The 26,541-nt window shown below is 43.4% G+C and overlaps 1 long non-coding RNA gene across 1 annotated transcript; it reads left to right on the top strand.

Annotated features, from left to right (window-relative positions):
* Nucleotides 1-24,994: 24,994 nt before the first annotated feature.
* Nucleotides 24,995-25,829, top strand: LOC117467468 (uncharacterized). The gene is made up of 3 exons (XR_011645292.1): nucleotides 24,995-25,086; nucleotides 25,487-25,534; nucleotides 25,762-25,829. It is a non-coding gene; the product is annotated as an uncharacterized lncRNA (long non-coding RNA).
* Nucleotides 25,830-26,541: the final 712 nt, after the last annotated feature.

Here is a 26,541-nt window from a genome sequence, read left to right as displayed (position 1 = left end):
TCTCTCCACAGCATATTCCTTCTCCCATACACCCAGACCCACTGGCAGAGGAGGTGGCACTGGTCTCCTGCTCTCTCCCAAATGGAGCTTTTCCCTCTTCAAGCTACCTAACTTCACTCCTTCCACCTTTGAATTCCATGCCGTCACAGTAACCCATCCTATACAATTAACCATTGTTGTTCTCTACCGTCCACCAGGCGCCTTGGGGGACTTCTTGGAGGAATTAGATAATCTCCTCTCACACATCCCTGAAACTGGTCCTCCCGCTGTACTTCTCGGAGACTTCAACCTCCAGACGGGGAAGATAGACGAACTAACATCTCTGTTAACCACCTTTGCTTTCTCACTGTCTCCGTCCCCACCAACTCATAAAGCTGGCAATGTCCTCGATCTCATATTCTCAAGGAACTGCACTACTTCTAACCTCTCTGTAAACCCGCTCCACACATCCGATCACTTCTTCATTTCATTCTCTCTACCCCTTTCCAAACATAACAAACTAATCTCTTCTCATCCTGCACCTGTCCGCCGTAACCTCCGTTTCCTCTCCCCCTCTACCTTTGCCTCATCGGTGCTCTCAGCCCTCCCTTCCTCTGACTCGTTCCAACTCCTGCCTCCAAACTCTGCTGCGGAAACTCTCCTCTCTACTCTCTCATCATCTCAGGACTCTCTCTGTCCTCTCACATCTCGGCAGGCTCGTCAGTCCCCTCCTGCTCCCTGGCTAAATGACGCACTGCGTGCTAATAGAACCGTCCTTAGGGCAGCAGAGCGGAAATGGTGGAAATCCAAACACCGCGACGACCTCCTAACCTATCAGGCTCTCCTCTCCTCTTTCTCTGCTTCGATCTCTCAGGCAAAAAGCACTTTCTTACAAGATAAGATCCAATCTTCCTATTCCAATCCTAAAAAACTATTTTCCATCTTCTCCACCCTCTTGGACCCTCCCAAAGCCCCTCCCCCCTCCTCAATTCTGTCAAGCGACTTTGTTAACCACTTTGAAAAAAAGGTTGATGATATTCGCTCTTCTTTTTCTGACTCACCTTTACTCACCGATGGGTCACCAGACCCTCCTTCCACCCGCACACTAACCTCCTCTTCCCCTCTCTCATCAAGTGAGGTTCTTACCCTCATTACCTCTGCCCGCCCTACCACCTGTCCTCTGGACCCTATCCCTTCAAACCTCCTTCAGACTATCGCTCCTGATATTCTACCTTTTCTCACCCATTTCATCAACACTTCTCTAACTTCTGGTCACTTTCCAAACAGTCTCAAGGAGGCAAGAGTAAACCCTCTCCTAAAGAAACCCACTCTCAACCCGTCTGATGTTATAAATTACAGGCCTGTCTCTCTACTCCCGTTCCTGTCTAAAACACGTGAACGCGCTGTCTTTAAACAACTCTCCTGTTATCTCCATCAGAACAACCTTCTGGATCCGCACCAGTCTGGGTTCAAGGCAGGTCACTCCACAGAAACTGCTCTCATTGCTGTCACTGAGGAACGGAACACTGCCAAAGCAGCATCCCTCTCCTCTGTCATCATCCTGTTGGACCTGTCTGCTGCATTCAACACAGTGAATCATCAGATCCTCCTTCGCACTCTCCAAGAACTTGGAGTTTCAGGCTCTGCACTTTCCCTCCTCACCTCATACCTCAAAGACCGTACCTACAGGGTAACTTGGAGAGGGTCCGAGTCCGACCCTTGTCAATTAACTACAGGGGTCCCTCAGGGCTCTGTTCTTGGTCCCCTCCTCTTCTCCATGTACACAAACTCACTCTGATCTGTCACTAGCCCGCATGGTTTTTCATACCACTGCTACGCTGACGACACCCAATTAATTCTGTCCTTTCCCCGCTCAGAGACCCAGGTCGTCGCACGCATCTCTGCTTGTTTAGCTGACATCTCTCAGTGGATGTCCGCTCATCATCTCAAGCTCAACCTTGACAAGACTGAACTGCTTTTCCTTCCGGGAAAAGATTGTCCCACTCTTGACCTGACTATCAACATCGGCACCTCTGTTGTTTCCCCGACTCACACTGCAAGGAATCTGGGTGTAACAACCTGTCCTTCACTGCAAACATCGCTGCTACAACCCGTTGCTGCAGATACACGCTCTACAACATCAGGAAGATACATCCCCAGCTGACCCAGAAAGCAACCCAGCTTCTGGTCCAGGCTTTAGTCACCTCACGCCTAGACTACTGCAACTCCCTCCTGGCTGGTCTACCTGCATGTGCCATCCGACCTCTGCAGCTCATCCAGAATGCAGCGGCTCGTCTGGTCTTCAACCTTCCTACATTTTCCCACACCACGCCGCTCCTCCGCTCCCTTCATTGGCTTCCGGTAACCTGCTAGATTCACTTCAAAACACTGGTACTTGCGTACCATGCTGCAAATGGATCTGGCCCTTCCTACATCCAGGACATGGTTAAACTGTACACCCCAGCGCGTGCTCTACGCTCTGCATCAGCCAAACGACTCGCTACACCCTCGCTGCGAGGGGGACCCAAGTTCCCATCACCAAAAACATGTGGGTTTGCTATCTTGGCTCCAAAATGGTGGAATGAGCTCCCCATTGACATCAGGACAGCAGATAGCTTACACACCTTCCGGCGCAGACTGAAAATTCATCTCTTTCGACTCCACTTCGAGCGATAGAATTACTAACAAATAACTGCTAACAGAGCACTTATATACTAATAAAGGACTGGCTTATCTATAGCCAGTTGAGTAGCACTTGAAATACTTGGCTCTATGAAACCTGATGTACTTATATGATTCTGTTTTCTTCAAGGTTGTGTCTTCCTGGTCGAATGCACTTATTGTAAGTCGCTTTGGATAAATTCAATGTAATGTAATGTAAATAGGTTCATTTCTCGAAGCTTCAGTTACAGCGACCTCTCCTGGCGAAGTGCAAGGCTGCAGTGGGTTTAACGTATCTTTGCCTTGAAAAATATTCGATGCACACACACACACTAAGACTGAATATCATGTTCTATTTGTAATTAAAGATTGATAATTGTGTGTATTGGGTTATTGAGAAGAGACTAGAGAGTGCTGGACATTTCTTTGGGCGGAGAGGGCCTTTTATCAGTCATTAAAGTATTCAAGTTGAAAAGCAATGATTAAAAGTTCATCCATACCGGGCTTTGAACCAGCTGCGCGGAGGACACGCCGCATTCGGGCCTCCGGCTCTACACACTGGGCTATCTATTCCTTAAAATATTGAACTGTTTTTATATTACTGATAATTGTCTTTTTGTTCACAACTTCTCCACATTTCGAAGTGTTTCCCGAGCCAGAACGACCTATCTTTCTTCCTGGCTTGCTCTATAATGATACTACAATTCAAATGCAATACCAACAACAACTCAACAACGCAAACTACGACAACAACCCAAACATTGCGCATTGTTTAGAGCGGTCATAAAGTGTTGAAGCGCTCAAATTCAAAACTGTTTCAACCTGTCACCTGTCAGAATCGAGAAGAGGCAGTGCATTGAATCGCGTGAATGGACCGTGAACCAGTCAAGTGATTCATTCAGGAAATGAAGCAGTTGCTGCTTCGGACGTCACATGTCATGTGATTTGAAGCAGTTGCTGCTTTGGACGTCATACAGTATGTCACGTGATTTGAAGCAAGCTTCGAAGCACTGCTTCTATGGAATAGGAAGTCCAGGGTTGAAGCTCCATTCGAAGCTTCAGTGTCAAACTGCCATCACTACTAATCTCCAATCCTTTCGAAAGGAGAAGTTTGGGAGATACACTGTTGCTTAAAGACCTTGGACCAGACCAACCCAATTTGTATATATCGCAGCAAGCTCGTGAAAAAGACAAAACGTATCAACGAGGCTTCTCACGTAGCTGGTACACTAGAAAGGCATGGCTAGCTGGATGCAAACAGGTAAATGCTGTCTTTTGTTTCCCATGCTTGCTCTTCAAACAGCCGGGGACAGATACGATCTGTTCAGAAACTAGACAAAAGTGAACCAAGTACAAACCACAGACTGTCTGTGTCATGGAAAATACAGTCACTGGTTTATTTATGTCTGTATCGGTGATTCTCACGAAACCACCATTGGTCATGTCTGTGAGAAATTGACAGACAAAAATAATCAAAATAATGCATTGTGTATTGTATGTGGTACTATTGCTATTTTTGTAGTTGAGGTAGTAATTCATATTTTTTTCACCATTTTTCCATGTAGAAATTCATTACCGTAATGCGTCCGGAGTTTATTTTTTTACATTTAACCCCAAAATATCACAATAAATCTGCACAATTTAATAAATACAAAAAAATTGTTGAAATGGTACATTCTTACTGGTAATATAATTATTTTGGGTCTAAGATTTATGAATTAAAATATTTTTGGATTAATATGTGTGTCCGGAGCATGTGAAGTTCATTACCGATGCACTGCCTATTTGGCACCATTACAATTCCTGTTTGTTTAAAAAAAAAGATTATTTTTTTTACCCATGATGCATTGCATGGAAGAGAAGATGCAAGATCGCTACAAGGTAAGATGTCCTTTTCAAGATATGTTAAAGATTCCATTTACTGACACCCCAGTGTACACTACTAACTGTCATTACCGTAATGGGGTATTATATAATGGTTTTTTTAAAGTTATTGATTCCAAAATCAATACAAAAGTAGCTTTTATAGAGCCAGAATGATAGTGCTAGATAGAAGCATCATACTGAGTAGCGTTACGGATAGCTAAGGCAGGTAAACCTCACAACATTGGTGAAACGTTACCCCTCCCTGCTGCTAAAGACATCTCCGTCTCAACTATTTCTCTCCGAGTGCAACGTATGAGGAAGCTGCCATCCTTAACCTCAACATGTTTAAAACATAACGATAAAGAGGTTTAAAAAAGATATTGTTTAATGTCTTAAGGTGACGCTCAGCCAATCAAAAAATAGGAAGGTAGCGAAAACAGAGCATTTTATGACATTTTCTCAACTTACATTTTCTCTTTGAAATGCAATTGAATACCCCTGCATTATAGCAACAACAACAACAATAATAATAATAGCAATAATAATTGGGACGGTGGGCGCGGCTGTGATTATGTTCTCTGAGGGGAGGCTCACCTTCCCACACTTTGGGAACCCCTGGTTTAAATGACAAAAAGGAAAATGACATCCCTCTGTTGGAGGGGCAAAGGAGGCTGGTGGGATTTCTTTCGCCGCCAGCAAAGCCGGTTCCTGTGACGGAAAAAAGTGTACTGCCAGCGAGTCTTGCCGTTGGCTCTCAGCCCGAGCCTGAGTTGCCGCCATCCTATTCTCCGCCAGTATCCCCCGCCCGTGCAGTTGCCCCGGGGCCGGAGTTGTCGTCATCTAGCCTCCCACCCCACCCAGAGCCTACGCCATCTGACAATGTCACTTATACACCCGTAAGCCACGAAGAGAAACCGTTCAGCCACAACAAAAGGAAGTTTGTCGGAACCTGGACAATGAAGTTCCCGTGGTTGTGCTATAACAAAGAAAGTCATAAAATGTATTGCACACTATGTGTAAGGGGAAAAAAGCACAACGTGTTCACCGCAGGGACGTCCAACTTCAGGGTGAAGACTATAGAGATGCACATAAAGGGGGTAGATCACAAAGCATTGCTAGATGCACAGCATTTACGAAGAAACAACATTCAAGTTGCCGTTAATCAAATGGTCTGTGCCAGATCAAAGGCGGTAATTGCGGCCAAGAGGAACGTGTATTACCTGGCAAAAGAACTGTTGCTGACACACAAAAACAAAAGCTTGAATGAACTGTGCATTCTGCAGGGATGTGAAACCTTGGCAGAACTGCACGTTTCAGAGAACGCCCTCACAACGACATAGTGCAGGACATGCAGTGCGCCGTAATGTGCTGAAGGAGGATTTAATTGCAAAGTTAAATAACTCAACATTCAAGGGGCTCCTGACTGACGAGTCCACGGACATTTCGGTGGAAAAGCTTCTTTGCACATATGTTAACCTAATAAATGACGGTGACTTAGAAACCCACTAATTGTGCAACACAAAGATACTGCATGCAACGCTGCTACCGTAACGCAAACCATTAAGGAGCAGTTGCAAAATAACGACATAACTGGCGTACGTACAGATGGGGCAGCGGTTATGACTGGAAGAGAAAATGTGTTCGTGGCGCGTTTTAAAAAGGGAAAACCCAGCCATCGGTGGCACACACTGCGCTGCACATAAGCTAAACTTGTGTGCCCAGCAGGCTGCTGTGGCGATACCATCCCTCCAGCGCTACCAGAGGACGGTGGGCAGCATCTATGGATACTTCTCCAACAGCAGCTCTCGGCAAGCATGGTTTAAAGAAATGCATGTCATCCTGGACACTGATGACGTTCAGCCTGCTGTAACCTCAACGATCAATGCGCTGTGAGCCATGCAGATTGGAGATGAAGGCGGCCCAACATTCCAAGAATTCCTGGCCAACATTGCGGAGAAAAACGGCGAGATGTATTTTAAGGGAGAAAAGATAAAGGCCACCAGGGCGATGTGGCAAGCCGTGGATGGTGTAAGGCAGCGCTTCCTCGACACCCTCATCCAGAATATTGAAGATCGTTTCCCCGACATCGGCCTCTTTTCCGCTTTTAGCATATTTGACCCATGGTGTCTGCCACGGAACAACACTGAATGTGCGCGATTTGGACGCGATGAGCTGCAGACCATCCTGGATCACTTGTGCCGAGCGGGACGGGAACCTATCGTTGACACGGACACCTGCAGCGCAGAGTGGTCACCTTTTAAGGAGCTGGTCCATGCAAACTACAGCAAAAATTCCTTCCAGGAGTTGGTGAAGATCATGGCTACACAACATGCTGGCTTCCTTTCTGAAACCACAAAGCTCCTGGCTGCAATCTCGGTCATTCCAATTAGCACGGTGCCGTGCGGACGTGGATTCAGCATTCAAAATCGCATAAAGACCAAGGGCAGGGCAAGAATAAAAGCAGAACATCTCGACGTCCTGATGAGAATCTGCATTGAAGGACCACCCATTGAACAGTTTGACTTCGACAGAGCCCTGGAAAAGTTTAGAGTGGAAAAACCCCGCCGCATTTTCCAAAGACCATGCAAGGAGCGGTGTCCCTGCCGGCAGCGGTGATTTTATACAGGTACCTTATGTATCATGTAACAAACGTTACGTTACTATTGTCTATTGTGTGTGTAAAGACACAGTATATAAAAGTAACGGTGCCATTCAAAATTGTGTGTGTGTGCATATATACGTAAAGCAATAGTATTTATAAAGCAATAGTATATCTCTTCTCCATGTAAGGTCATTACCATAACAACAGCTTTTCATTACCGACATGCTCTTTTTCATTACCATAACACTTCCTTAATAAGTTAATATTTTGATAGGAATATGGAAAACCTTCACATTTTCATTTTGTACAGGAAATGCTTGGTATGTCTGTTCATATTTTAAAATAGTCTTTTTTCAATCAATTGTACAATTTACACCACAGTAAAAGTCAATGTGTGGAACATAAAATTGTGTTACGTTAATGAAGTTAATAACTAAAATTATTATATTATATATTTACCTGAATTATTACACTATGTGACTACTTGTGACTATTGACAGCAGCATACGATAAAAAATAAAATGCCAAACATTTACTCAAATATTTAGTTATCATCAATTGAAAATGTGTTACGGTAATGAATTTATTTGGTCAATGACTCGTTAAAACTCTCTAAAAATGTGTTTTAAAACATATACAGAACTTTTATTTTACTACGACTAGTTCATTTAGAACCTAGTTGATACTAATGAGAAAAATAATTTTCAAAATCTGCATCGAACTGTTTTGGCTCATGTTACAGCAAGTCTAGGCCGTTGTTGTGAGTGTGGACGGTTGGAGCATTTACAACGTTAGCTTAGCCAATCTCCATTTACAACGAGCAACATCAAGCACTGTTCAGACTCCGTCACTGTGGATAAGCGCATCCGGGTTCATCCCAACAAGAAGCCGTGGATGACTGGAGAAGTGCAGCGCCTGGTCAGGGAGAGGGACATTGCCTTCAGGACTGGTGAGAGGGAGCTGTACAGCACTGCCAGAGCCGACCTGAAGCGGGGGATCAAGCGGGCCAAGATGGACTACAAGGGGAAGATTGAGGACTGCTTCCGGGGCAACGACTCCAGGCGGGTGTGGCAGGGGGTCCAGCAAATGACCAACTACAAACCCAGCCACCCCTCGGCCGACGGGGGTGACCCTCAGCTGGCGGAGGAGCTGAACTTCTTCTACGCCCGCTACGAGACAGGGCTATCGGAAGCAGCCACATCATTACATCTACCTGCCCTCAGCAGCCTCACCCTCACGGAGCACGAGGTGAGACGCACACTGAAGGCAGTGAACCCGAGGAAAGCAGCGGGGCCGGACGGAGTCTTGGGACGGGTGCTGAGAGACTGCGCTGACCAGCTGGCGGGGATCTTCACCAAGATCTTCAACCAGTCCCTGTCCCAGGCCATCGTCCCATCCTGCCTGAAAACATCCACAATCATCCCGGTGCCGAAAAAGAACAACATCGGCTGCCTAAATGACTACCGTCCAGTGGCACTCACCTCCACCCCCGCTAAAGTTTTTGAGAAGGTGGTCCGTCCCCACATCGTCTCATCCCTCCTTCCCGGTCTGGACCCCCACCAGTTCGCCTACAGGGCCAACAGGTCCACGGAGGACGCCATCGCCACAGCTCTCCACTCTACCCTGTCTCACCTGGAGAGTAGGGGGAGTTATGCACGGATGCTCTTCGTGGACTTCAGCTCTGCATTTAATACCATCCTCCCCGACAGACTGGTGACCACGCTATCAGTCCTGGGAGTATCCCATTCCTTGTGTCTATGGATTAAGGACTTCCTGTCTGATCGCCCCCAGAGAGTGAGGATTGGCACCCACACCTCCACGTCCTTCAGTCTCAGCACCGGATCACCACAGGGCTGCGTGCTGAGCCCCCTACTATACGCCCTCTACACCTATGATCTCGTCCCCGCCCACACCAGCAACTCCATCATAAAGTTCGCTGATGATACCACTGTGGTGGGCTGCATCTCAGGGGGTGACGAGACCGCGTACATGGAAGAGGTGGAGCAACTGCTAGCGGTGTGGAAAGTAAACGACCTGCAGCTGAACAAGCTGAAAACCCAGGAAATGATCATTGACTTTAGGAGGAAGAAGACCGTCATGCAGCCCCTGTACATTGATGGAGGCTGTGTGGAGAGAGTCTCAGTGATCAAATTCCTGGGCGTTCACCTGGCGGAGGACCTGTCCTGGAGGACCAACACCACGGCAACCGTCAAGAAGGCACAGCAGATACTCTACTTCCTGAGAATACTCAGGAATTACCACCTCAGACAGGATCTGCTTGTGTCCTTCTACCGCTGCGCCGTGGAAAGCGTCCTCACCTACTGCATCTGCGTGTGGTTCCTCAGCTGCACAGCCGCAGAGAGGGGTGCGCTCCAAAGTGTCATCAACTCGGCCCAGAAGATCATCGGTTGCCCCCTCCCCTCCCTGGAGGTACTGTACAGCTCTCGTTGCCTTAAGAAGGCAGTCAAAATCCTGAAGGACCCACACCACCTGGGTAACGAGCACTTCGTACGGCTGCGCTCAGGCAGGCGCTTCCGTACCATGTCTTCCCGGACAAACAGACTCAAATTCAGTTTCTTTCCCAGGGCCATATGTGCACTAAACGCTGCTAATATTTAAATTATATAAACCTTCCGTGTAATACGAGGGGAATCGTGCAATTTTAATTTATCTATTATTTATTTATGTACATATTCCCTTTTTTTAAGTCCCATTTATTGTTTTTATAGTGTCTTGTTGTTTTTATATTGTCTTGTTGTTGCGTGTTGGCACCTTGAGTCTGTTATAATTTCGTTGTACTTGTACAATGACAAATAAAGTTCTATCTATCTATTTAGAAAACACGCATTTTAAAAGGTTTTTCGCCTGCCGTCTGTCTGCAGACTTGTCAAAGCATTAATTCATGGTTTTTACTAACCGGTATCAGTATGTTGTTACTTCGGTATCATTTTGAAACGTGTATTACAATTAAATCACGGTCAAATATGTTCATCTTGTTGTAGTTGTAGCCCCCTTGCCAGCGATTCTCTCTCTCTAGTTTAGCATACTCAGCCCGACTCAGCTTGGTTGTTCCTGGCCCTAGAACCACGATTTTATGGGGCCAGAAAAACTGTGAATTAGGACCCACTAGCCGGTACTAGGCCAAGTGGAAACGCAACCAAAAACGGGCCCCGCACGGCTCGGCACTGTCTGTGTCATGGCGAATACAGTCGCTGGTTTATTTATGTCTGTAGGCCGTTGTTATGAGTGTGGACTGAGCATATACAACGTTAGCTTAGCCTGGTCGACCCAATCTCCATTCAGAAAACAAGCATTCTAAAAGGCTTTTCGCCTGCCGTCTGTCTGCAGACTTGTCAAAGCATTAATTCATGGTTTTTACTAACCGGTATCAGTATGTTGTTACGTCGGCATCATTTAGAAACGTGTATTACAATTTAATCACGGTAAAATATGTTCATTTTGTTGTAATTGTAGCTCCCGAGCGCGTCTTGTTTGAATGATGCGAGTAAACACAGCTGGCAGCCGCAGTGAAACTCGAGCGACTAGAGCGATGCGATAGGAGCGTTTAGAGCGAAGCGAATATTTGCATCGCGTACGGTCTGAATGCAGCATTAAAGCGAGCTCCGCGCTGCACTGGAAACGCGCCATTACATCACCAGAAGTCCAAATTTAAGGGGTCATTTCTCCCAAAAAAAAATGTTTTACTCACTATATCGACAGCCCCACCAAACATATTTTCCACCATCCGCCACTGGTCTTCAAATGGAAAAGGTTAGCCAAATGTAAAGCGAGAAACTGGAAAAACAAAAGACAACATTTCCCATGTTCAACCTTCTGGTCGAACCTTTAGTGGATCATGCTTTTGTTCAGGAATGTAACAAAATGAGGGCTTCAAATGTTGATATTTTATCAAAAACATTTAATTTCTCATTTAATACATTCTGGACAGTAGTGTGCAATTCTAACCCTAACCCCAGGGTGGAAATATGTGAGAAAATTACCCAACTTCTTACTTGAGTCTTCTCATAACCTACACGCTTTCACAGTGTATTTTCAGTGCATACTGCATTAATATGTATTTTCACATTTGAGTCGCATTAAAACGTCTTGTTCCGAGATCGGGCTGTACTTAGCTTGGCCCCCAAAAACCAAGATGGAGACGGCCAAATGTCAAACTTGAGGATTCGAAAATAACAAGTACAGAAGGATTCAACTCCTTCAAACTATATGGAGACGCCAGGGTGACTGCATACACTGTATATATATATATATATATAGTATATAGATTTCAATGTATTCATTTTTCTAAAATACATCATCATGAAATGCAACAGGTTGTTAATTTATTGTCATACTTCACAAAGAACAATTGTAATTCCTTCTACTTGTATCCATGATTGTGCTGTTTCCTTAAAGGTGCAGGACCTAAATATACTGTAGTGAAAAAAGGATCCAAAGTGAACACATTGCAATAGACGCCCTGAAACTGCTTGGGGTTCAGATGAGCATAGATATTAACCATCGTGTGTGTGTGTGTGTGTGTGTGTGTGTGTGTGTGTGTGTGTGTGTGTGTGTGTGTGTGTGTGTGTGTGTGTGTGTGTGTGTGTGTGTGTGTGTGTGTGTGTGTGTGTGTGTGTGTGTGTGTGTGTGTGTGTGGTGTTGTGTGTGTGTGTGTGTGTGTGTGTGTGTGTGTGTGATGTGTGTGTGTGTGTGTGTGTGTGTGTGTGTGTGTGGTGTGTGTGTGGTGTGTGTGTGTGTGTGTGTGTGATGTGGTGTGTGTGTGTGTCCGACCGACCGACCGACCGACCGACCGACCGACCGACCGACCGACCGACCGACCGCCCGACCGACCGACCGACCGACCGACCGACCGACTGACTGACTGACCAAATGAGCATTTCCTCCCCTTCTCATCCTGAATGTGTCCCCTCAATGACAGCAAGGGGACTGAACATAGACGTTGATGATCCCCTGCATGTGTTGACCCCGTTTGAGCCCATTTCTCAGTTTTTGACTCTATCCATCCAATTTAAATCACACTGTGAAAGCATAGGGCCCGAGGGTGGGCACTTACAAAGACATGTGGTCTGCACATATGTACGACTTATAACATTTTTTTTTATCGCACTATATGAAGAAAAAAAAACACTTATTGAGTAAACAATCTTCATATTGCCCACATCCCAATTACTTAAGTTATATTGGGAAATATAATTCAATGATTTATTCTTCACTAGATTGCAGTGCATCTTTGTTATGAGATAAACTAGTGTCAGCACTGAGGTTGTGGCACTCTTTAATTTGCTCACCCTGCTGTTGGGTGCAATTAGGGAGCAGTCCAGAGTTCCCTTTCTTCTGAGAGCACAGCAGTACGCTTCTGTCAGGGGGGAACTCTTAGCCACTAACTTATTTTAAACCATGACTTATTCTTTCTTCCTTCCTAACAAATATTCAGTATCCATCACTGCAGCTGAATCTGGAATCTCCAGAATATGTGAATGTTTGTTATCACCATACATTGACGGTCACAAAGGGACTCTTTTAGTTATTAAGCCTTGTTGGCCCTTCAGTCTTTCACTTCTTGAGTTTGACATACCCCAGTTTTTCTTTTTTATCAGCTATGAGAGTGCCATATCAAGTTTAAATTGGATATAATGTGATTGTTACATACTTAAATAATACCATGTATTGGTTTCTCTTTTGTTTCTTGTCAATGTAATGTCTCTAACGCCCTATGCGTGCAAAGATGATGAAATATATTTTAATGTGGAATTTCTTTGAGCAATATGTAATAGAATTAGTTTTTTTTTAAGCTGCATTCAATGATTATTTTACCTTTTGCAAAGTAAATCTAGAATATCTGCTAAACAGTTGTATGCCTCCTCCAACCAGTCAAGTTGCAGTTTTCGATCATGTCAGTCCAAAATGTCATAATTTCATAATTGTAATTTTAACAAACATTGGTGTGAAATTGCCATAACTTTGTTGACAGTGTGAAGTCACGCAAAATGTAATGTTAACAACAAAAGGCACAACAACAAAAACTCGGAAACATCATCACTTCATACTTTTAATTTTCTGAAATGTGTTAACACATCTAGAAGACATGTAGCAACATTTGCAGTTGCGTAGATTGCTCTATAAGTACTTCACCTCTAAATGTGGGATGAAAAAAATAGATTTTGAAGAAACAAATCAAAGGAAAACCCATTAATGTGTCTGAATAAACAGCTCTCCTCTCTATTATGTATATGAACCCTCCATACGTAATAGAGTCCTGTCTCCCCAGTGGACGGTAAATATTCATGACCATTGGAAAGAGCCAATACATGACCAAAATACATATACATCAGAGGGAGGATCATACATATTAAAGTGATGTGTTTAGATTCTCCTCTGAGCTATTTGTTAGGACGCTGGATAGAAATATTGTATTTCCATCTCAGTTCGACCTTTAAAGAACTGTAAACAAACTTTTTGTATCCATCACTTTTAATGCTGGTTGTAAAAGAGTCAACTCAGATGAAATGTTTTAACTCAAATACAACATGTTGTACTAAGCCATCAAACCTCAATCAAACAAGGTGAAAAGCACCTGCATGTGATTCATTCTCTAAGTGTCTGAGAGAACTCAAATGTGTTTGGGCTAATGAATGTCAGTCTGCTGTGGAGAATTTAGATATTTGGAAGCCATCATTTGAGCCACCTGTCTAAATTAGAGCAGTTCTATTACAATCACTCAGAAGATTGAAATCGTTCAACTATTTAAATGATTTCCCAATTGCTGCATCACTTTTACCCGCTCTGACACTTAAATGTTAAGTGGAAGAATTGATAGTACAACATTTCTCAGTCTACGGCACAGGTTCAGCAAGAATTGTTTAATTGTAATACTTTGACATGTTTAACATGTAATATCAACATGTAAATAATGGTAAAGAGGACAAATTGTACTTATGTTTAGGTTCATATTAGTTCACTCCTCTCTGAAACGAGGGTCCAGTCTGCTCTGATTGGTTAGATTGCCGGCTCTGATGTGATTGGTCAACCGCTTAGAGATGTGTCGGAAATCACCCCTTGGCCTATGACGTACACTGTGACGTGTCGTCCCTATTGGCTGAATACCAGTAACACCTCTGTATATAATAGCAGCAGTACAACACCATTATCACGTACTGTGTAACTTAATAATTGTATAATTCTACAACATACTATATAACAACGAACATTAAAGGCATCATACAAAGTGAATTTAATTTGAGTTGTATTTGAGATCCTCCTAATTGGGACAATTATATTTTGAATCAAACGTGTAAATGCTTGCTTCAGGGGACAGTTAATGTCGAAATCAAGGCGTATTCAGATCAAATTAAGGCAAACAGATAATTAACCATCTGATTCGTATTAATTGAAGGATTCATGTTGAATATTGTAGTGTGTCTCCTCAATAACTTTCAGGAAGGAAGAGCGAGAAAAAGAGGAGCAGATGCGAGAGATGATTAACTGCTTCAACCTTATACTGATGACAATCTGGTCATGTGTGCTTAGCATATGTGTGACCCATCCTTTCTGCTAATAAGGCTCATGTGCCGAACCTCCTCCACTCTCCACTTTTGTGTGTGTCGCCATTGTCTTTGTGAAACTGATTTGAGTAAGGGAAATGCAGTTCAGCTAGAAAACTCCATCGATCAGTGTGATAGGTAATCACCAACAGACTTAAAGGAATGGTCCACTCATTAGATAATTAATCAAAACTTCAGTATTTAGTGAAACGTTATGTTTAAACCATACCCTGAAGAAATCAGCGATATTCCCCGGTAAATAATGATTTTATAGCTCTTTTTTATCAAGACCTGTATATTCCGTCTGGCCGCCGCCATGTTTGCCATTTTCAGTAGTCACGTGATGGTCGTGACGTCATCCATGCGTTCACTTTGTCAACACACGGAAATATGGTGGAGTATTTCAGTTCGGACTCGTCAGCAGAGGAACAAGTTTTGACCAATGTGAAGAGATTGGATGGGGGAATTCATCCATACATATCAGTATGACAATACGACACCCACTGTCCTTAGACCCTCACATCGTACAAGGAAAAACTTCCGAAGAAAACCCACAGTTTAAAGGGAACATGGGAGAAACCTCAGGGAGAGCAACAGAGGAGGGATCCCTCTCCCAGGACGGACAGACGTGCAATAGATGCCGTGTGTAAATTGAAAAGATAATACATTTGCAACACAGGTAGTCCAAATGTTTGGAAATGCATGTGTGTATAATGGGAAGATGATATAAGATACTATATGTATGCATGTAGTACCACCCTTGCTAGCGATTCCCTCTCTAGTTTAGCATACTCAGCTTCGTTGTCCCTGGCCATAGAATCACGATTTTATGGGGCCGGAAAAAACTGGGGGGAAATACACATTAGCCGGTACTACGCTATATGGAAAGGCCACCAAAAACTGTCCTGGCCTGGACGTTAAAACGGGGCTAGCCGCTGCAATGGAAATGCGCTATAACATACCTTATTCTTACTCCGAGCACTACTTCTGCTCCTCCGTCGCTTCACACTTGCAGAGGGCGATTTCTCAACTGGCCGAACTGGTGTCCTGGTCGGTGATGACACCAGAAAGACCGATGGTACTGCATCTCCATTGAGTAATGGTTGTTCTTTAAATGCCATGTTATGTTTGATCATACTCTCAGAGTAGTCGTCCGGAAATGTGAAATGTTCGCTGCATACATGAGCCTGTAAATCTCTCGGTTCGGGCCAGCCACATTTCGCTAGCCACTGCCTCCGAATGTACTTCCTATGCTTACCTTTTGGCAACAGATGGAACCGAGCATTCCGTGGATTGTTCCTATCCGAATTATGGCAATATTTCGCGATACAGTGAGGCATATTTGAAGAGAGAAACTACAGTAAATAACATGGAGATCAACGTGTCTTCGAAAACCAAACGCATGGATTACGTCACGTCCGGGAAATGGCGGCGCCCACAGTGTTGATGTTATTTCGGTATATAATCAGTTTAAAATCACTGATAATGTCATCGGATTAAAAAAAAAAAGAGAGAGACTGGTCTGTTTTATCGGATGATAATTTTTAAAAAATGAGTGTCATGAGCATACCATTCCTTTAAGATATATGTAAGAACTATAGTTCTTACATATATATTGTGTGGTTGCTCTTTCATAAGTAGTGTTTCGTGAAAAGAGAAATACACATAAATCCTGGGGCCAAGCAGTATGCAATATAGAAGTAATGTGTCTTTGTGCAAACTATAATGAAGGTGCTATCTATAGTGTGCTGTGTGCATTGGACTGGAATGGAACATTGGGACCACATGGGGCCACCGAACAGGATAATCCTGTCATGGGTCATCAGATGATTATTGAGGTAGAAAAGGAAGAAAAATCAAGTTCAGCTTCGCAGGTTTGTCTTCATGTTTTGAGCTTTTTATGCAATTCCATCTGTATTCATTTTTTTTTCAAATAGTTAGGGAGAGGGGGGATCAATTAGAGTTAGGGTTATGGGTTGGTGGGTGATAACCAAACAGGGGAATCTTACCATGGGTCATCACACCCTTTAGGAGGTAAAAAACAATAAGAAAAGTTCCACTGCCCACATTTGGGTTCATCCATCCATCCATCCATCCATCTTCTCCCGCTTATCCGTGGTCGGGTCGCGGGGGTAGCAGTTCCAGCAGAGAGCCCCAAACTTTCTTTTCCCTGGCGACATCAACCAGCTCTGACTGGGGGATCCTAAGGCGCTCCCAGGCCAGCGAAGAGATATAATCCCTCCACCTGGTCCTAGGTCTACCCCTTGGTCTCTTCCCAGCTGGACGTGCCTGGAACACCTCCCTAGGGAGGCGCCCAGGTGGCATCCTAACTAGGTGCCCGAACCACCTCAACTGGCTTCTTTCGACGCGAAGGAGGAGCGGCTCAACTCCGAGTCCCTCCCTGATGACCGAACTTCTCACCTTATCCCTGAGGGAGACACCAGCCACCCGGCGGAGGAAACCCATCTCGGCCGCTTGTATCCGCGATCTCGTTCTTTCGGTCATGACCCATCCTTCATGACCATAGGTGAGGGTAGGAACGAAAATGGCCCGGTAGACAGAGAGCTTTGCCTTCTGGCTCAGCTCCCTTTTCGTCACAACGGTGCGGTAAAGCGACTGCAATACCGCTCCCGCTGCTCCGATTCTCCGGCCCATCTCACGCTCCATTGTTCCCTCACTCGAGAACAAGACCCCGAGATACTTGAACTCCTTCACTTGGGGTAAGGACTCATTCCCTACTTGGAGTGGACAGTCCATCGGTTTCCTGCTGAGAACCATGGCCTCAGATTTGGAGGTGCTGATCCTCATCCCAGCCGCTTCACACTCGGTTGCGAACCGATCCAGTGAGTGCTGAAGGTCGCAGACCGATGAAGCCATCAGAACCACATCATCTGCAAAAAGCAGTGGTGCAATCCTTAGTCCACCGAACTGCAGACCCCCCCCCCCACGACTACGCCTCGAAATCCGATCCATGTATATTACAAACAGGATTGGTGACAAAGCGCAGCCCTGGCGGAGGCCAACCCTCACCGGAAATGGGTCCGACTTACTGCCGAGGACCCGGACACAGCTCTCGCTTTGGGAGTACAGAGATTGGATGGCCCTGAGTAGAGACCCCCTCACCCCATACTCCCGCAGCACCTCCCACAGTAACTCCCTGGGAACCCGGTCATACGCCTTCTCCAAGTCTACAAAACACATGTAGACCGGATAAGCGTACTCCCAGGCCCCCTCCAGGATCCTTGCGAGAGGATTCATTTGGGTTCATATATCTCTTAAAGGTCACCTATTATGCAAAATCCTCTTTTTCATGTCTCTTCTACATCAACATCTGTGTAAAGAGATTCTGAAAGTTTCAGGAAAAAAGATTCTCTCTGTGGCACCTCAATGGCTCTAAGCGTCGGCCTAGCTTTTTCAATTTAGGTCAAAAACAGTTTACCCTTCCGGCGGAAACCTGGTTATTCCAGGTGGTTTATGTGTGGAACAGTAAATATAGTACAACTAAGAAAAGTAACTGATATATACTCAAGAAACCTTGAAGTGTTATTTTTGAGAATGTTATTTGGTGTTGTGTAATTGTATTAGTTCCTCGCTTAGGTAATTCAACCCCTGCTATCAACATTGAATATATCTATCAAATGATGGCACAAATGAAAAAGTCACACATTTGCACATAAGTAGTGTGTGTCATATCACAAGAGTTGCAATGAGTGCATCGCTGGCTGGCTGGCTGGCTGGCTGGCTCTCTCTCTCTCTCTCTCTCTCTCTCTCTCTCTCTCTCTCTCTCCTCTCTCTCTCTCTCCTCTCTCATCTCTCTCTCTCTCTATCTCTCTCTCTCTCTCTCTCTCTCTCTCTCTCTACTCTCTTCTCTCTCTCTCTCTCTCTCTCTCTCTCTCTCTCTCTCTCTCTCTCTCTCTCTCTGGAAGACCATCCATCAATTCACCCACTGCTAATTGTAATTGATTGCTAATACTTTCACCAGTATCTGTCCCAACACATTGAGCATTCTAATTTTGAAAACCTACACCTTGATAACCAACACAAAATGTAATAGGGTGTTAGGAGGTCCTAACTTCAAGTCATGTGAATGCAGCTTTAGCTTTACGTTTCATTAACAGTATTTGTTTAAGTATATTATTTACAATTTCATTGAATTACATTATCCAAAAATAAAATACATTCCTGTTAACTTTGGCTGTTTCTGTTTTTCACAACTGTCAATGAGGCATAGTGTTAACCTTTCAGAACCAATGCCTTTGTTATCGTAATTTAGAAAAACCAGTACAGTTAGCTACTGTACTGGCTGTGCATTAACCCAGCTGTCCCATGTGGATCCATTGATACACAGCATCAGTCATTCTGTGCTGTATATGTTTTCACAAAAGTACATCCCTTGGGTAAACTCAGAAAGCAAAGCAGTTCTTGATGCCTAGTTTTCCTCTCCTCTACAACATGTCCACCAGAAAATAACACCCCAGTCAAAAGAAATTGGTAGCACCATGTTTTTGTCTGTGAAGGAAAGAACAACTTCCCTGTGATCCGTGACTTTTTGGACATATCCGTATGTTGGTGGCTTAAGGCTCTTTTGCGTCTGGGTTGACCGAGAGTGAACGCTAGATAAATGGAACTCTGTACCTGTCTGTCTAGCTGCCTTCCTGGTCATCCTATAGGCGTTGACTGAAACGTGGCAGAGAAGCTACGGTGGATGGACTTTGATAGCAGGAGATAGAGGGAAGGCTGCAGTGACTGATGGATAGAGCCAATACGGACGTGTCTCCAGGTTGATAGAATGATTGAAAAACAGCATGGGGGACAGGAAGAGATGGGGATTGATGGGGAATGATCGATGGATGGGGGCTCAGAGCAGAACAAGCTTAAGCTGAGAACAAATAGTCATGAAGAAGTCTGATAGCCAGAACACTTTGTCTCTTTCTCAATCAGATCTCCCCTTAAATGAACCGTTCTCTACCTCATTTATCACCTCTCTCCATAGCAGACACAAATCTGCATTTTTGAACAACTAGAAAGAGCTCCCACATGCGGAATGCACCAATCATTCTCAAATTAATTTGACAGCATACTGTAATGGCTGTCAAAATGAGGGTGTATTGGTGAAAAATAGATTATTCCTTGTGTTGTTTTTGGTTTTTATTTGATGTCTCCCTGGAGGGGTTTTCAAGCAAACTGCTAAGCATTGACTTGACTTGAAAAAGTGCAAAGCAGGGTGAGAACAGACAAGCTGAGACGTTCATAAGCTACGTGTTCGGCATCAGCTGCTGCTGGAGCTCGAGTTACGCCTGCAACAATCAGGATAACCAAATCAGTCAACCAATGTATTGTCAAGGGAAGATAGATCCACGCTAATGTGTTGTTATGCTCCGGTTGATGAGCTGTCTTTCAGTGTCACAACATAGAAGTTAGTTTCACATCTGTTTTCCCACCCAATCGGGTTATGAGACAGCAGATGATCAAGCATCACTCAACACATAATGAGAAGTTATTGTAGTTGGACACATGTACATTAGGTGAGTTTGTTGACTGAGTCTGGTAGAGCTGAAGCTGCCACTTGCAGCCAATGCACAACCTAGCTTATCAAGGCAATGAACTATTTTTTACTGAGATGAATTGGGCTTTTAAACTGTTGTTTTGTTGTGTGTGCATACATTTACACAATCTTGCAACACTTGGAGACTCCAGGAGTCTCAAAGTGAACTGAACTGAATGGTAGCTACAACACTGCAAAAAATGAATTTTAAGAAAGTAAAAAAAACTTTCTTATTTTTCATCTAAAAAGTCAAATTATCTTGTTAAGAATGTTTTGCTTAAGAAAAGTATTCTTACTTTGAGAAAATATATCTTACTTTTTCTTATTAAAAATGATATTGAGCTAGAATTAACCAGTAACAAGTGACAGGTTTGCATGAAATAAACCATCAAACAACTTCTCAATTTAAGAATCTGATGAAATGACACCAATTTTACATTTCATATATACAGTGGGGCAAAAAAGTATTTAGTCAGCCACCAATTGTGCAAGTTCTCCCACTTAAAAAGATGAGAGAGGCCTGTAATTTTCATCCTAGGTATACCTCAACTATGACTGAGAGACAAAATGAGAAAAAAAAAAAATCCAGAAAATCACATTGTCTGATTTTTAAAGAATTTATTTGCAAATTATGGTGGAAAATAAGTATTTGGTCAATAACAAAAGTTCATCTCAATACTTTGTTATATACCCTTTGTTAGCAATGACAGAGGTCAAACGTTTTCTGTAAGTCTTCACAAGGTTTTCACACACTGTTGCTGGTATTTTGGCCCATTCCTCCATGCAGATCTCCTCTAGAGCAGTGATGTTTTGGGGCTGTCGCTGGGCAACACGGACTTTCAACTCCCTCCAAAGATTTTCTATGGGGTTGAGATCTGGAGACTGGCTAGGCCACTCCAGGACCTTGAAATGCTTCTTACGAAGCCACCCTTCATTGCCCGGGCGGTGTGTTTGGGATCATTGTCATGCTGAAAGACCCAGCCACGTTTCATCTTCAATGCCCTTGCTGATGGAAGGAGGTTGTCACTCAAAATCTGACGATACATGACCCCATTCATTCTTTCCTTTACACGGATCAGTCGTCCTGGTCCCTTTGCAGAGAAACAGCCCCAAAGCATGATGTTTCCACCCCCATGTTTCACAGTAGGTATGGTGTTCTTTGGATGCAAGTCAGCATTCTTTCTCCTCCAAACACGTCTAGTTGAGTTTTTACCAAAAAGTTCTATTTTGGTTTCATCTGACCATATGACATTCTCCCAATCCTCTTCTGGATCATCTAAATGCTCTCTAGCAAACTTCAGACGGGCCTGGACATGTACTGGCTTAAGCAGGGGGCCAGTCTGGCACTGCAGGATTTGAGTCCCTGGCGGCGTAGTGTGTTACTGATGGTAGCCATTGTTACTTTGGTCCCAGCTCTCTGCAGGTCATTGTCTAGGTCCCCCCGTGTGGTTCTGGGATTTTTGCTCACCGTTCCTGTGATCATTTTGACCCCACGGGGTGAGATCTTGCGTGGAGCCCCAGATCGAGGGAGATTATCAGTGGTCTTGTATGTCTTCCATTTTCTAATAATTGCTCCCACAGTTGATTTCTTCACACCAAGCTGCTTACCTATTCAGGGTTCCCACGCTTGCCTTGAAAAAAAATTCCATGCTACCTCCTGATTTGCCAGGTACCATATTAAGTGATGATCTATAGGCCCCTGAAGCTTGTGAAGTGTGACCTGACCATCTTCATGACCCAGCGAATCTCTGCTTCAAATACAGCTTGGCTTGAAAAAAATGTTTTCCCCTGAGCTCCAGAGCCTTTTTCTGTAGGCTGTTCACTGCTGGTACTGGGCACCTGACTGTCACTTTCGATATCCTGGCTTGTTGGGCCGCTTCTTCCCTCTCCTGTTTTTGTAGTCAAGAAATCTGTCATTCTTCTTTCATTATTTAGCTGTCCAGCTAACTTGGTGTGGGTTTGTCCTTTTGAATGGGTCTTGAGGGAAGCGACCCCCATATTGCTGATGTCAAATGACTTGCGGCAAACTTGCAATAAGCCTTGTGGACATCTCCTCCTGGTACCTCTCCAATCCAGTCCTTGTATTGAGAGTCATCTTTCCAATGTGACTTGAATCTGCCGCGTGTCATTGTCACTAACTCCCGTAATGCATCACACATTTGAGATTATGAGTCTTACTAATGAACCTAAAAGGGAACACATAAGGCTGTGGTTCCTCAGTACAGCAACCCCACTAGTAAGCTTAGCTTAACAGTATAGATGTATAGAATCAGTCTAGGCATGATCAATGATTTTTCAAAAATGTCTCACCCCAAATGTTCCTATTTACTAGTATGACTTTATTTAAGAAAAAAACGAAAAATCACAAAATAGCTAAAAGTAGATAAGAATGAATGTTACAAAATGTATCAATACTAGACTATTCATGTCAACTAGTATAGAAGTAATGTCACAGCCTAATGTGAACATGTATTGGTAGTTAGCTAGCAATGCAAGCAAGATTGCACTCCATGTGCTTGCTAACCATCATTAACAAATCCAAATTCAAAACAAACTCAAACTCAAGTTGCTAGCTAGTTAGCAAGATTGCACTGCTTACTAACTAACGTTGATAAACCCAAGTTTACCACAGTTAAACACAGCTACTTACATTTGAGGATACACTTGCATAAGAAGTTCTACGGTGGCCCTGAGAGGCCAGGGTGCTGCAAATAAAAGAACGCTGCAAATAAAAAAACCGCTGCAAATAAAAAGAAACAGAAACGCCGCGCAAATAAAAACGCCGCGATGCAAATAAAAAAGCCACAACGGAAGTGAATTACCGGGGACTATTATTGCTGATGCACATGCTGTTTTTTATGCGAGAGAAGAAGAAGGCTGGGGGATCTCCAGGAAACATCTCATCGGTAAGTTTATAATGTTAAAGTTACACAGGATGTAGATAATATCTGTCGCTGCCGTATTTATGACTTTTAATGACGTTATTTTGTGTGTGGGAGCAGATTATGTGTGTAGTGTATAATGTTAGTAGAACATAGCTTTGATCAAAACTGCAGAAAGCTATTTTCAAGTTGTTTGCTTGTCTGTGAAAACTGTTTGATTCTGCTCGATTTATCCGTGCAGCTTGAACCGTTTTAAATCTAGACTATACACACACACACACACACACACACACACACACACACACACACACACACACACACACACACACACACACACACACACACACACACACACACACACACACACACACACACAGTATTCTTGCGTGTTTAACTGCCTGAGGCTTGTCTTGCCCTTGTCAGTGGGGAATGTCGTGATTAAGACACACTTGCCATCCATGTTGGGATATCGTTGAAAGTAGTACTGATTAGTCTTTCCAAATGTGTTAGTGTTATTTAAAAACTAGTGCAGTGCCCGTTCGGAGCTTGTGCCCGTACTAAGCGGACCGATTGTTTGGCTCCCATAATTGCTGCTCGCGTACCCGATCGGAGCGCGTAGATTCGTCAAAAAATAAAGGTTTAGGGAAAATTAATCCCAAAAAATTCTAAATGAAGGATGCACATCATCGTGCAATCCGCAAGCCATATCCGAAAGCTTAGGTCGATCTGACAAACAGTCAGAGAGATATGCGAGCCACACACACACACACACACACACACACACACACACACACACACACACACAGACATGTCTTGATTTATAGATATATAGATAGATGTTCATGCAATTGAAGCGCAAAGCAACCTAATGATACTTTATTTGTTTTGTTGCAGGTCATAATGTATTGTCCTTTTTGTGGACAGCAGCAGCAGGCTTCTAAATCAGCCTTTTGCTGTTCATGTGGCAAGGACATCAAATTCCTGTGTGATGTTGATAAAACAGGCACAAGTGGAGGTAATTTTAATTTTTTTATTTTTTGAATTAGGCTTAGGAAATGTACACTATATTATGAGTATGGGTGAGAACACTGTATGTCTCTCTGTTCTTTGTCATTGACGATTGATTGGACTCTTATTTCAAGCAGAGGCTACAGGAAAAAACACACTGGAGTTATTTCGGACATTCCGGAGTGTAAAAGAGAAGGAGAGACGAGCAGGTTTTAAGAAAAAAAAAACACCATCAAAAGACAACCTGAAGGTTGTGAAGGTACATTTTTTTTTGCTGAGATATACTAATAATTTGCCGACAGTCCATTCTGTGAAGACCACTGAGACAAATGTAACATTTGTGATATTGGGCTATATAAATAAACATTGATTGATTGATTGATTGATTCTGTCATGTATTTATAGTGTCACTGAACTAGTTGAACATTCGCCTATTTCATTGTTTCTCTGTAGATTTCAGTAGGCCTTATGAGGCTGAAAGATGGTGTACTGAAGACTGTAAGAGGAACAGTACTTCCCCTTTTGATACGACCAGAGTCGGATGCGGACGAATTGCAGAGAGCTGCTGAACAAAAAATGAAGACCTTCGACAGAAATTTACATGGCGGTCCCTACGTACTGCTCTACCCTGACGGTACAAAGATAACCAATATACCAGGAACAGAAGTACCCTTCACTCTAAACAAGTACAAAGAGGTAGTGGGGAAGGCCTACCAACGTATCACACTGTACATTTGTACAGCTGAATATTTCTTTACATCTTGTAAGTAATTGTGAAATGAATTGCCAACCAAGAAGAGCTTTTTTTAATGTATTTGTTTGTCAAGGAAAGCACTCTGTTGTTCTGAGTAGTCTAAAATCCTCTTATACCTGTTCTTGTATTTCACAGCTCAGGAAACCAGCTCTGAATCCAACTCATCGGATTCAGAGGTGATCATCATGAGTCCAACTTCTGCAGAATTCAATGCAGCTGATACATTAGTGAGTACTACATTTGTTGTATCTTAGATCGCTTATATTGTAAATTCTATCTGGAAGTGAAAATGTTTCTAGATTTCACATAGACGGCATATTTTTACGATGAAACATGTCCCAAAATAGCATTTTTAAATTGCGGTAATTGTTGCAGCGTCCTGGCCTACACATATTTTACAAACTTAAGAAAACAACTTTATTTAGTGCAGATCGCTGCAAAATCACACCATAATAATTTGTATGTTTTTCACTGAAAGTGATAATGTAAGAAGGATCATTGCCCCTCTCGCAAATCACATACACTATCAGTCAGAATAATATAATTCAATATTTATGTTCAAATGTGTTAAGCTCTAGTTCTGTCAAATTTGAAGTGTCACACTGATATATTGTTTTTTACTTCCAGATATGGGAACCTGCAGATGGAGAGTCAGGCACTGATTCAGCAGCTCCGGTAATTGTGGCTCTTAAACATTGTCTATTGTTCACATTTAGCCTTGTCTGAAAATATTGTCACTCAATTAATGTCTTAAACTACATGAAATAATGTGTCACACAGACCCAGAGATCCACGTTTATGTAGATTAGAATAGTCTTTTCTTTCTAAATCAGCCCTCTGACAGCCATGATTTAAAATACTTCAACTTACCTGTCCTATCCCTGTTATGGTTTGTGATTCAGGTCTTATTTTCTGACTCACAAGAGGGCCCAGGAACATCAGGAGGTGTGCTGGAAACTGCGTGCTATAGGTGTTATACTTTCCTTTCTACAATTCAAGTATGTTTTATATGAAAACATCAACAATGTAAACTTGTGTATGTCAATTTCTCAGCAAATATACTCAGCTGTATGCGCCCATTGTGATAGAGGATAAGGATGACTCAAACAGTGTTGAGTGCAGTCATGACATTCCAGAGGATACAAAGTAAGAGAAAAGTTACCCTTACTTCAACTGTGGTTGTTATTTTTCCTGATCAAAAATGTGTGCTATGGTGTACCATTTCACATGGTCATAATGTATCTGATGACAGGGTGGACCAGCAATCACTTTCTGAGATAACTGCAAACCTGGCCCTAGAGATTGACCATCGAGCTGTCAGCAGATTTAACATCTGTCGCTCGAACATCTGGGATGGAGCAGTCAGAGGATTCAAAAGGGCAACATTCTCAGAAAAGAAAGACATCCTGGTGAAATTCTCTGACGATGAAGGGAGGTTTGAGGAAGGTCTCGATACAGGTGGCCCCAAGAGAGAATTCCTCTCCCTTCTCATGAAAGAGCTGAACAAACGGCCCATATTTGATGGACCTGTGGAGAGCCGCTACCTGGTCTACAATTCAACAGGTTCTGTTTTGTGTATAATGTTTTAAAAGAACCCATATTTCAACCTTGCAGTGTTTTCAAATGTGGAAACTGATTTAATATTTCTTTATTCTGCATTATCTTGGACAGCTATCAGAGAG

This window comes from Pseudochaenichthys georgianus, chromosome 22 (genome assembly GCF_902827115.2).
Source record: "Pseudochaenichthys georgianus chromosome 22, fPseGeo1.2, whole genome shotgun sequence".
Lineage (NCBI taxonomy): Eukaryota > Metazoa > Chordata > Actinopteri > Perciformes > Channichthyidae > Pseudochaenichthys > Pseudochaenichthys georgianus.
The sequence above is the reverse complement of the archived record's forward strand: the minus strand, read 5'-3'. Positions and strand labels throughout refer to the sequence as shown.